Source organism: Schistocerca cancellata, chromosome 9, assembly GCF_023864275.1.
Source record: "Schistocerca cancellata isolate TAMUIC-IGC-003103 chromosome 9, iqSchCanc2.1, whole genome shotgun sequence".
In the NCBI taxonomy this organism is placed as follows: Eukaryota; Metazoa; Arthropoda; class Insecta; order Orthoptera; family Acrididae; genus Schistocerca; species Schistocerca cancellata.
The window spans coordinates 323,552,287-323,565,913 of record NC_064634.1 but is presented as its reverse complement, the minus strand read 5'-3'; positions in this window follow the sequence as shown (position 1 = coordinate 323,565,913).

Below are 13,627 nucleotides of genomic sequence, written 5' to 3'. Positions count from 1 at the left end.
CCAATACTAAAGCGTGTTGACCCTTCACCACTTCAAAGCATTGCAATAATATTGACGAGTGGTATTGACAGAGCATGTACGATATAATAGGGACGTGTAATCAGTGTACGTCTGTTTCAGTCGGTTGCGTAGTTTGTGCACAGTTGCTTTTACATTCACTCAGTTAGACAACTTGTACTAAAATTTAACGATATATATTAGTACTGGGACGAGGTGCTTCTGACCTTGTAGACAGGACTATCGTCAATGTACAGATTAGAGCCACGACTCGCCATGCCACTCTGCATAAATCAAAGTGGCGTTACACAGTGTAATCCGTCTTATATCCTCCTGGCGTCACGATCACATGACCAGAGACAGTATTCCTGTGTTCATATTGGCTGACACCACTTTCAGTTAGAGAAGGGAGGAGATGTTGCTTTCATATTGGTTCCCAAAGGAAGTGGTGGAGGAAAATACTCGTTTCAGGCAAGCACCTCTGGTCCATTTTGTCTGGGGTAGTGGAACAGGACGAAGTTGTTCTTGCACTGTGGAGTGACTGGCCATTTCAAAAACCACGAGCAACTCCAGCACAGCCACTAGTCTCTATGAATTGTGAAGCGCAACCCACTGCATCGCCAGTATTTGCTGAAAAGTATTCACCTTAGAAGATGCATGCGCTCGGTGCTCTGCCAGGTGCCCACACGACAGACACACACGCCGACGACCCAAAACGGCAGCTAATGTACCACACTTCATTCCATTCCTTGATGCTTATAGTTATTACGTCATGGGAACGGGAGGGAGGGGTGCGGGCGGGGGGGGGGGGGAGGAGACGTTGCAGAAGTGAGAAAATTCGATTGAGCAATGTATTGTTGACACTGATCTGAGATCCTCCCTCTCCAGCACAGACTGAGTCTTTTCCCGCCAATTTCCAGATGTGGTGGAAGGGTTAAGTGAGGAAGGGAGGGGAGGGCTGGGGGATTTACCAGAGGCGGAGGGGGTAATTAACTGATCGATTTAATTTATTAGTCAATTAATTTGGTATCAATAGTGTGCTCATATCGGCGAGGGAGAGTGTTGGAGATTTCTCAGATGGGTGGGATCGGGGTTTCTCAGAAGGGTGGATTATCCCCAGGAGGTCACAAATCAGCCCACAGTGGTCATAAATTAATGAGCTTAATTAGGTTAAGAGGAGAAGGAGGGGGACAATGCCGGCCTGAATATATGCTTGCTCCTGAATGTATGCAATCCACACAAACAAAATGGCTCAGGATCGCCTTTACCCCAAAACTCTTGCTGAATGACTGTCTACTATTTCATGTTCAGATACATAGCTCTACATATTCACTACCGCTGCAATTTTATTAAGTAAATGTATGTGTTCCGTGACTATTTAGTTATTCACATGGGGTCAGATCGCATTTTCAGTTGTATACAGGTGCATGTACACGGGTGCATAAAAATTTGGAAATGCAAGAAATACACGCCTGAACATAAACGCAGATGCTAGTCAAGTCGCAGGCGGCGTTGTTTTATTTCACGACGCACAGCACCTGTGAATTCTCCTCAGTACGTTGCAAGTTTCAGTCTTGCTCACAACAGCATCTGGGTGCTTGTGAGTTCATTATGACGGAGCTAAGTGAATTCAAACGTGGGTACATTGTTTTAGTGTTCGTATGGAATGTGCTTCTGTAATCAAGGTAGCCTAAGTGCTTGGTGTTTCAAGAAACATCTATCGAAGCTTTCTGCCGGATACAGGGAAAAAGAAAAAACATGATCCGCCAAATCACAATGCGAACGAAACTGTGTGTGTTTAGTGGCTGTAACAGGCGGTCATCAAAGAGGATAGTGATGAAAAATAAGGAGACGACAGCTCCAGAAGTCACAGTTGAACTGAATGTCGCATTCGCAAATCCTGTCAGCACAAAATAACACGACGGGAGGCTCAGAAGGTGGGAAGTCGTGGGTGAGCTGTAATTCCAAAACCACTCATGTAAATGCCCTTAGCAGTCAAACGTGATGCCGAAGGAGCAATGGAAGAAGGGTATTTCGTCGTGTGAGTTCTGTTTCACAGTGTTTCCAACTTCCGCCCAAGTTTACTTCTGGCGTACGCCGCCCCAGGCCAATGATACAGACTGCTTGCTGCCAAGAGTGAAATACGAAGGGGTTTCGGTAATGATTTGGGCAACCATATCGTACACAAATTAAAAAAAGTTTTGCATCACTTCTGTTCCGAGAGTTCCGGAACCTGTACAGAAAATTGGAATAGAGATCAACGTAAACATCATTTCCGCCCTTTTTATCGCTCATGAAAACCAAACATTGCATGTTGTACCACCATACAGCGAGACCTTCAGAGGTGGTGGTCCAAATTGCTGTACACATCGGTATCTCTAATACCTAGTAGCACATCCTCTTGCATTTATGCATGCCTGTATTCGTCGTGACGTACTATCCACAAGTTCAGCAAGGCAGTGTTGGTCCAGATTGTATCACTCCTCAACGGTGATTCGGCGCAGATACCTCTAAATGGTTGGTGCGTCACGTCGTCCATAAACAGCCCTTTTCAATCTATCCCAGGCATGTGCGATCTCATGCCTAGAGATCATGCTTGACACTCTAGTCGAGCAATGACGTTATTCTGAAGGAAGTCATTCACAAGATGTGCACGATGGGGGCGCGAATTGTCGTCCATTAACACGAAAGCCACGCCAGTATGCTGCCGATATGGTTGCACTATCGGTCGGAGGATGGTATTCGCGTATCGTACAACCGTTACGGCGCCCTCCGTAACCACCAGCGGCGTACGTCGGCCCCACATAATGCCACCGCAAGGCAACACGGAACCTCCACCTTGCTGCACTCGCTGGACAGTGTGTCTAAGGCGTTCAACCTGACCGGGTTGCCTTCAAACACGTCTAGCCGGCCGTTGTGGCCGAGCGGTTTTAGGCGCTACAGGCCGGAACCGCGCGACTGCTGCGGTCGCAGGTTCGAATCCTGCCTCGGGCGTGGATGTGTGTGATGTAATTAGGTTAGGTTAGTTTTAAGTAGTTCTAGGGGACTGATGACCTCAAAAGTTCTATAATGCTCAGAGACAATTGAACCATTTGAATCCAAACACGTCTCCGACGATTGTCTAGTTGAAGGCATATCCGGTCCATTCGGCATGTTGTTGGGCCCATCTGTTCCGAGCTGCATGGTGTCGTGGTTGCTAAGATGGACCTCGCCCATGAACATCAGGAGTGAAGCCACGCATCATGCAGCTTATTGCGCACTGTTTGAGTCGTAACACGACGTTCTGTGGCTACACGAAAAGCATTATTCAACATGGTGGCGTTGCTGTCAGGGTTCCTCCGAGCCATAACCCGTAGGTAGCGGTCATCCACTGCAGTAGTAGCCCTTGGGCGGCCTGAGCGAGGCATGTCATCGACAGTTCCTCTCTCACTGTATCACTTCCAAGTCCGAACAACATCGCTTTGGTACACTCCGAGACGCCTGGACACATTCCTTATTGAGAGCCCTTCCTGGCACAAAGTAACGATGCGGTCGCGATCGAACTGCGGTATTGACCGTCTAGGCAAGGTTGAACTACAGAAACACGAGCCGTGTACCTTCTTCCTGATGGAATGACTGGAACTGATCAGCTGTCGGACCACTGCGTCTAATAGGTGTTGCTCATGTTTACATCTTTGGCCGGGTTTAGTGACATCTCTGAACAGTCAAAGGGACTGTGTCTCTGATACAATATCCGCAGTCAACGTCTATCTTCAAGAGTTCTGGGAAACAGGCTGATGCAAAGCTTTTCTGATATGTGTAGTATTCCATGGGCCCCAATCCCTGTACATTCATATAGTACAACATTACTTAGTATTTAAGCTCTTTCATTAACTACTTATCATAGTAGCTCATTCCTATACCACAGCGCATTCACTTTCTTACCAAAAATCGAGAGATCCTTTTCACAACTGGAGCTGCAATCTCATAGGATGAGGAACCGATCAACAATAGTATACATGAAGCCCTACAGCTCGCGGGCATGCACCTTCTACTGCAAACCGCTTTTCACAAAATCGTCATATTTTCCTTTCACACTAACAGCTGTCGTTTTCTTGACTTGCCAGAAGTAGACACTTAAGTGTGATCCATTTTCTGTCCGCGGACCTAATACGCTCGACACAGAAACTCCGCTAACTCAAGTGTTATTCCTAAAGTATCGGTAGAGATGGATTTTTTTTTCTGAATACTTCCAAATTCAGTACGTTCAATCAGGTTCTTGCCGCTTCTCAATGGTATTTTGTGTGCGTGCTTCACTTCCGAATACGAAACACATTTTCACAGCGGATACGAATAACAAGATCACATGAGCACGAGTGGGGTGACAGAGAGAGAGTCTATCCTGTGAAGTGTGAAACAATCGTATATAAATCGGTGATTAGCAAAAACGGTGATACCTTTAACGTTTAAGCATGCTTCATTCTGTCATTCACGCTAGAATAACGACTAAATAACTGATGCGTAAGTAGAGCCCATTTCGAGTGAGGCCACAACATGTGATACATAGCACCCTCTCACTGCATATGCTGACCGGACATTTGTTTACGTTAGGTTCGAACTTACGTAGCTAAACATTCACAGACGAACAAAAACTTCACGAATTAGCGAAACGAGGGCTGTGCATGAAGCGTTCTACGAATCTGAAAGCAGAATTCTGTCTACTGGCTTCTCAGACAATCCTAAAAAGTTTTAGTCTTACATGAAGTCAGTAAACGGATCTAAACCATCTGTCGACACACTCTGTGACCATAATAGCACTGAAACACAAGATGACACAGAAAAGGCCAAAACACTGTACGTGTTTTTTCCAAAACAGTTTCACAGACGAAAATTGCATAGTTGGTCCTCCTTTAAATCGGTTTATAAATGCAAAAAGACACATAACGAAATACATGACAAAGGGGTAGAAAGACATCTGAAGTAGCTCAATAAAGTTACTGGAACTGAGGGGACACCAATTCGGCTTTACACAGAGTATGTGAAAGAGCTCTCCCCTCTCCTAGCAGCAGCGTAACGTAGGTCTCTAGAGAAGCGAAGCGTTCCTAGTGACTGCAGGAAGTACAGCTCATTCTGCTTTTCAGAAAGGGTTGTCGAACAGACTTGCAAAACTGTATGCCTATATCCCTGACGTTGGTCTGTTGAATTCCGGAAAGCGTTCGACACACTTCGACACTGCCGTCTTATGAACAAAATACAAGTGTACGAAATCTCAGACCAACTGTGTGATTAGATTGAAGAGTTTCTTGCAAACATGACACAACATGTCAATCTGAACAGAGAAAAGTTTTCAGAAGAAAAACTTACGGAGTGCCCAAGAAGCCGTTGTAGGATCACCACTTTTCACAATGTATATACACTATTGGCCACTAAAATTGCTACACCACTAAGGTGACGTGCTACAGACGCGAAATTTAACCGACAGGAAGAAGATGCCGTGATATGCAAATGATTAGCTTTTCAGAGCATTCACACAAGGTTGGCGCCGGTGGCGACACCTACAACGTGCTGACATGAGGAAAGTTTCCAACCGATTTCTCATACACAAACAACAGTTGACCGGCGTTGCCTGGTGAAACGTTGTTGTGATGCCTCGTGTAAGGAGGAGAAATGCGTACCATCACGTTTCCGACTTTGATAAAGGTCGGATTGTAGCCTATCGCGATTGCGGTTTATCGTATCGCGACACTGCTGCTCGCGTTGGTCGATATCCAATGACTGTTAGCAGAATATGGAATCGGTGGGCTCAGGAGGGTAATACGGAACGCCGTGCTGGATCCTAACGGCCTCGTATCACTAGTAGTAGAGATGACAGGCATATTATCCGCATGGCTGTAACGGGTCGTGCAGCCACGTCTCGATCCCTGAGTCAACAGATTGGGGACGTTTGCAAGACAACAACCACCTGCATGAACAGTTCGACGACGTTTGCAGTAGCATGGACTATCAGCTCGGAGACCGTGGTTGTGGTTACCCTTGACGCTGCATCACAGACAGGAGCGCCTGCGATGGTGTACTCAACGACGAACCTGGGTGCACAAATGGCAAAACGTCATTTTTTCGGACGAATCTAGTTTCTGTTTACAGCATCATGATGGTCTCATCCGTGTTTGACGACATCGCGGTGAACGCACATTGGAAGCGCGTATTCGTCATCGACATACTGGCGTATCACTCGGCGTGATGGTATGGGGTGCCGCTGGTTACACCTCTCGGTCACCTCTTGTTCGCATTGACGCCACTTAGAACAGTGGACATTACATTTCAGATGTGCTACGAACCGTGGCTCTACCCTTCATTCGATCCCTACGAAATCCTACATTTCAGCAGGATAATGCACGACCGCATGTTGCAGCTCCTGTACGGGCCTTTCTGGATACATAAAATGTTCGACTGCTGCCCTGGCCAGCACATTCTCCAGATGTCTCACCAACTGAAAACGTCTGGTCAATGGTGGTCGAGCAACTGGCTCGTCACAATACGCCAGTCACTACTCTTGATTAACTGTGGTATCATGTTGAAGCTGCATGGGCAGCTGTACACGCAATCCAAGCTCTGTTTGACTCAATTCCCAGGCGTATCAAGGCCGTTATTGCGGCCAGAGGTGGTTGTTCTGGGTACTGATTTCTCAGGATCTATGAACCCAAATTGCGTGAAAACGTAATCACATGTCAGTTCTAGTATAATACATTTGTCCAATGAATACCCGTTTATCATCTGCATTTCTTCTTGGTGTAGCAATTTTAATGGCCAGTGGTGTATATAAATGACACAGTAGGTAACGTCGTCAGGTTCCGCGGATGATGCTGTTGGATGCAGAGTAGTTATAACGCTGGAAAAATGTAGTGCACACTGAGGCGCCAAAAATCTTGGGCTGTCTCCTAATACCGGGTAGGACCTCCTCCCGTAGTGCAGCAAACCGGCGTGGCATGACCTCAACAAGTAGCTGGACGTCCTCTGCAGAAATATTTACCCTTGCTGCGTCTATAGCCGTCCGTAATTGTGATAGTGTTGCCGATGCAGGATTTTGTGCACTAAGTAACACATCCATTACGTCCTATAAATGTTCGATAGAATTCATATCGGGTGATCTGGGTAGCCAAACCGTTCGCTCGAATTATCCAGAAGTTTCCTCAAATCAATCGCGAACAAGTGTGGCTCGGTGACATGGCGCATTGTCAACCATAAAAACGAAGTCTGTGAATGGCTGTAAATGGTCTTCATGTAAGCTGATATAACCACATTCAGTCAATGATCGGTTCAGCTGGACCAGAGGATGCAGTCAATTCTATGTAAACACAGTCGACACTATTATGGAGCCACCACCAGCTTGCACAGTGCCTTGTTGACAACTTGGGTCCTGCGTCCATAACTTCGTGGAGTCTGCGTCACACTCGAACTGTGCATTCGGCTCTTACCAACTGAAATGGGGACTCATTTGGTCAGACCACGGTTTTCCAGTCGGGGTCACGAGCCCCGGAAAGGCGCTACAGGCTATGTCGTGCTGTTACGAATGGCACTCGCGTAGGTCGTCTGCTTCCATAGCCCATTAACGCCAAATTTCGCATCCTAACCGAAACGTTCTTCGTACGTCCCAAATTGATTTCTGCGATTATTTCACGCAGTACTGCTTTACTGTTAGCGTTGACAACGCTATGCAAAAGCCGCTGCTTCGGTGGTCAAGTGAAGACCGTCGGCCACTCCTTGTTCCGTGGTGAGAGGTAATGCCTGATATTTTGTACTTTCGGCATACTCTTGACATTTCCCCAACGATTTCCGAAATGGAATGCCCCATGCATCCAGCTCCAACTCCTATTCCCGGTTCAAACTCTGTTAATTCCTGTGGTGTAGCCATAACCACATCGGAAACTTTTCACATGAATCGCTTGAATACAAGTGACAGCTCCGCAATGCACTGTCCTTTTATACCATGTGTACGCGATACTCTCACCATATTTATAGATCCATTGCCCCTTCCCTTAATTTTTGTCACCACAGTTTAATGCAGGAGGACCTACAGAGAATCGACGCTTGGTGTAGGAAGCAGAAATTGATCCTCAACAGAAATAAATGTAACGTATTACGAATAGATAGACAGAAAGACCATTTTATGATTATAAAGTTGAAGACCAATCACTGGAAGCAGTTGTTTCCTGAAAGTATCTAGGAGGATGTGTACTGATGTGAAATGGAACGACCACATAAAATTAGTCGCGGGCAAGGGATATTAAAAAGTGAACAAAGCCTCAGGAAATGTAATCCATCAAGAAAGGAAGTAGCTTGTTAAACACTCATTTGACAAATACTTTAAGTCTGGGGTTTGTATTGGACAGGACTGATACAGGAAATAGAGAAGATCCAAAGAAGAGCTGCACGTTTCGCTACAGGTTCATTGAGTAAGCTCGAAAGCGTCACGGAAATGATCAGCCAACTCCAGAGGCAGACGCTGCAAGAGAGGTGTTCTGCATCATGGTATGTTCAAATGTTAAGGTTCCGAGAGAGTGGTTTCCGAAAAGTGTCAGTCAATGTACTGCTTCCTGCTACGAAAAGATCACGAAGATAACATCATAAACATTCGAACCCACACGGAGGCTTACCGGCAAGGAAATGGGTAAATGTCTGTGGTAGATAAAGTACATTCCGCCACACACGGAAACGTGGCTTGCGGAGAACAGATGTAGATGTAAATGAAGATGAATAATCAGAGCAGCGAAAGCTTGTAGGAACAGTCTACGGATAACAAAAAGCTGGCTCTTGTAGGCACGATAAAGAGAGAAACACGGCGAGGTCAATCCAGTTGAAGGTCTTTCAAAAGCAAATACGCCTCAACCGGACATTATGTTCACCTGCAGCAAGAGCAGTGCACGCCCTGTGAGGTACCTCGGCTTGTACTCGGCTACGACAAGTAGACTGCAAAAATAGTGATTATATCACCTTAGAGGACACTTTGTACCCTAGGGCCGGGCCGCTTATCAGACATGTGACATGTCCACCTGCGACTCGAGTGCAGCTGACACACGTGCGGCGCCGCGTCCTATCAGGCGCCCGTCTCTCTCGCTGTGGGTCTCGATTGTGCAGTCAGCTCCAACGCCAGCGATAAGGACGTACGTAACGATCTGTAAGGCGCCAGCTAAGCAACAGTAAAACATTAGAAAACACATCTCTAGGCCGATGACTCAACGCTGTCTTATTCCTTCAAGTATGATACTGCATGATATGTCACTATTTCTGCTTACAAATGACAAAATTACTCTTACTACACTTCCCTCAGTCGGCCCAGTGGTCTTCATTTCATGACTAATTGAGACATAGTATTTACTGGTGTTTAGGAAAACGTGGAACGGAGGACCCACCAATGTAACTTTCTTTTCACACAACCTGTTTATTTAACAATATATAATCATAAATTTAGCAGCAGTTGAAAATACCGCTTCAGTTGCAAATTACTTTATTTTCACACGACTGGTTTCGGACTGTTATAAGCCCATCCTCAGGTGTCGTAGCTGTGTTGTGGTCTCCGAGCACCGCGTATGCCAGGGAGTACTGCCCTCATAGGCAACACGCCGCGCCTGGTGCACGCGCCGCTCGGGGACCACAGCGCAGCTACGACACATGATGATGGGCTTACAACAGTCCGAAACCGGTCGTGTGAAAATAAAGTCATTTTCAACCTCTGCTATAGTGCTCAGTTGCAGATGTTCTGCCAACAGGATTGTATGTAATCATACATTTGTTTTCTTTACAAATTAAGAAATTTGAGAAATAAATAAGCTTTTACAAGAGAAATCAAAACAAGAACAACATGACAAAAGCCGGCCGGAGTGGCCGTGCGGTTCTAGGCGCTACAGTCTGGAACCGAGCGACCGCCACGGTCGCAGGTTCGAATCCTGTCTCGGGCATCGATGTGTGTGATGTCCTTAGGTTAGTTAGGTTTAATTAGTTATAAGTTCTAAGCGACTGATGACCTCAGAAGTTAAGTCGCATAGTGCTCAGAGCCATTTGAACATGACAATAACTACAAGGGCCCGGACCTGCAGCCCGCCAGTTATCGGGTGAAACAGCAGTGTTTACTACCGCGCTGGGCACAGTTTCTCTTATTGAGTGCCCTTCTGCAACACATGAAAATAATAAGTAATACTGATGACAAAAGTGTTTCAAGGGCCGCTCTGAAGGAACGTTTTGAAACATTACGTATGAGCACTTATTACAAGAGAAGTCACCCGGCGGAACCACAAGATTCAGTTAAAATACACCAATAATGACCCGGTCTTTCAAAGATAGGAACGCAGAGCTTAGTACAACAGGTAGTGTAGATTATCTCAATTACAATCAAGGAATTGAACCGGTTACATCTAAATCTAACCACAAGACCCCTGTTTGTTTAACGGCAACCTGTGCCATGGTACAATTGTTCCGACTGTATTTCCGACCAAGAGCTGATTCATTAAAACATTAATGATCGGGCATGAACTAGAAAGGAAGGGCAATATAAGAACAAATTTTCAAACGACATCTAGTGTCTAGTACAATACTACGGTCTATATTTACGAGCAAAGAGCCGACCGAGTAAAGCTCTGAGGGTCCGGTACAAACCAGAAAATAATTACGAGATCGGGTAGACAATGACATCAATCATCACGAGGATTACAGAATGTTACTGCCCTTTATCAGCAAGCAGCTCCATGTATCCAGGTGCGTCGAGGCGGTTGCTGAATGGTACCGATGACAGCCAGGTAGAAGGGGGCAGCCGAGCCACCAGCGGTCGTCCAACACAAACGTTGTCATCCAACCGACGGGATGTCGACCTGCTGCTTGTAGTCGAAGCTGACCTCGGTGAGGTACTCCGGTATTTTTACTCCGGGCAGTCCGCCCCGGTAGCTGAGTGGTCAGCGCGACAGAATATCAATCCTAAGGGCCCGGATTCGATTCCCGGTTGAGTCGGAGATTTTCTCCGCTCAGGGACTTGGTGTCGTGTTGTCCTTATCATCATCATTTCATCCCTATCGACGCGCAAGTCGTCGAAGTGGCGTCAAATCGAAAGATTTGCACCCGGCGAACGGTCTACCCGACGGCAGGCCCTAGTCACACGACATTTACATTTACTCTGGGCAGGCCCTCTTGCGTAGCTCGTGGCTTCGGCCGCTTGGACCCCCTGACCACCTGTTGTCGAGACGCTACTGCCAATCCCCAAACTTGCGCCTCCTCACTCGGGCCAGCGAACCCGTATATATTATCAAGCAAAGAGGTTCTGCGGACACAACCCACCGATACCAAATCTTCCTCGTAGATATTGGCAACGGGGCCACAAGAGGGATAGTCGATATTACCCTTGAGCTAGTGGCGCCAGACAGAACAGTCTACTAACTTTATGGCGCCACGGCTCACTAATATGTACTGATGAAAACTGAAAGTGTTAGACCATGAAGCAGGAGTCCCATATTTACCAAAAGTAGTGGAGATGTCCGTCACACAAATGGTACAAAATGATTACATTTTAATTGCATTTGAAACTGATAGCCATCAAAAATATATGTATGAAGTGTCACCCTCACTGGCACTAATACACTTCTTTATTTGTTGTGCCGTAGACGCAGACTCTCAATGTCATCTTCAATGAATTTCTAACCAGACACATGATACGTCAATTCGTGAAGCCTGCTGGCTTGAGGTTGGTAAGATATGTTCGATGGGTGAGAGGACCAGACAGGCCAGCCAAGGATCTATAAATTCCTGAAGGCGACTGTAGTGTGAACTACAGTGTGAGGTCTTGCTTTGTCATGACGGAAAATGGCATTGGTCACACTGGCCGCGAAGGGCATGATAGCACGGCTTACCGTTCTTGTCACATATCGACGGACATTCAGTATTGTTGACACAGTCAATAGCTCCCCACAACATGAGCGAAGTAGGTATGTGTCTCAAAAATCACTGTTTCCTGTGATTTTTCACCAGGATGTCCACTAATAAATTGACGTCTATCTGATCGCCAGAAGCAGGAGCGAGACCCTCAGTACGTGCTATAGAACCCTACTCAAAGTTCCAATTGGTTTTCGCTCTATGCCACAAGTATTTCTGTTGTCTGCGGTATGTCATCAGCAGTAAACGACGTATGACAACTTGATGTCTCAACCCACCTATCAGCTGACACCCTAACTGTAATCTCTGGCCGCGATTTCAGCTACTACCATCAGCCTATTCGTCAGGTCCAGTTAAACAGTCGTCCTACATTAGTCAATGTAGTTCCTCTGGAAGGCTCCATTTCCATTCTTCTTGACACGTAGTTGTACTGAATCTTTCTCGTACTCATTTGTCGGTCATTCCACTACAGTCAATTGTGCACACTGCGCTGTGGTCTCCCCCAAGTTACAGTAACGTAAGACACACCCAACAGCCATCATGCACTGACATCATTCATTATAATGAAGAGAAAAAGTTGGCGTAAGAACTAAATTTTAATCAATACGTGAATACTGGAGTGTTAGTTTGATAGCATTCAGACAAAGTGTTCATGCTGTAACACTTTCTACAGTGAATGTACAGGGTATTTAAAAAAAAATGTCCCATATTGAAATAGAACTGTCAATCCAGAAAAAAATTCCAGAACGAGGTTTTCACTCTGCAGCAGAGTGTGCGCTGATATGAAACTTCCTGGCAGATTAAAACTGTGTGCGGGGCCGAGACTCGAACTCGGGACCTTTGCCTTTCGCGGGCAAGTGCTCTACCATCTTTTTTTAATTTTTTTTAATCTCATTTTGTGCGTTTTCGTTCGTTGCATCTGCTCGGGGCGGACGTCGTAAGACACCCGTTTCAATTCTTCGTTGATCCATTAACTCAGTTTTATTTATTTTTTTTTATTACAGAGGGCAGCTAACCCTCTGACTGAACACGCTGAGCTGCCGGCCATACGAGCTACCCAAGCACCACTCACGCCTCGTCCTCACAGCTTTACATCCGCCAGTAGAGCACTTGCCCGGCAAAGGCAAAGGTCCCGAGTTCGAGTCTCGGTCCGGCACACAGTTTTAATCTGCCAGGAAGTTTCAGAAAAAAATTAGACGAAGGTGACAGAAGGCATGGGACATTTCCTAACATCGTCTCAGAGCTCCTTTTGCTCGGCGTAGTGCATCAACCCGACGTCGCATGGTCTCAACAGTCGTTGGAAGTCTCCTGCATAAATATTCAACCGTGATGCGTCTACGGTCGTCCATAATTACTTTAGTTTTGCCGGTGCAGGAGTTTGTGCACCAACTGACCTCTCGATTATGTCCCATAAATGTTCTATCTATGGGTAGCCATATCATTCAATCGATTTGTTCAGAATGTTCTTCCAACCAATCGCTAACAATAGTGGCCTGGTGACATGGCGGATAGTCATCCATAAAAATTCCATCGTTGTTTGGGAGCATGAAGACCATGAATGACTGCAAACGGTTTCTAGGTAGTCGAACACAACGATTTCAAGTCAGTGATCGGTTCAGGTGGACCAGAGGACCCAGTCGATTCCACGTAAACACTGTCCACACCATTACTGAGCCATCACCAGCTTCCACAGTGCCTTGTTGACAATTTGGGTCCATGACTTCGTGGGGTCTGCGCA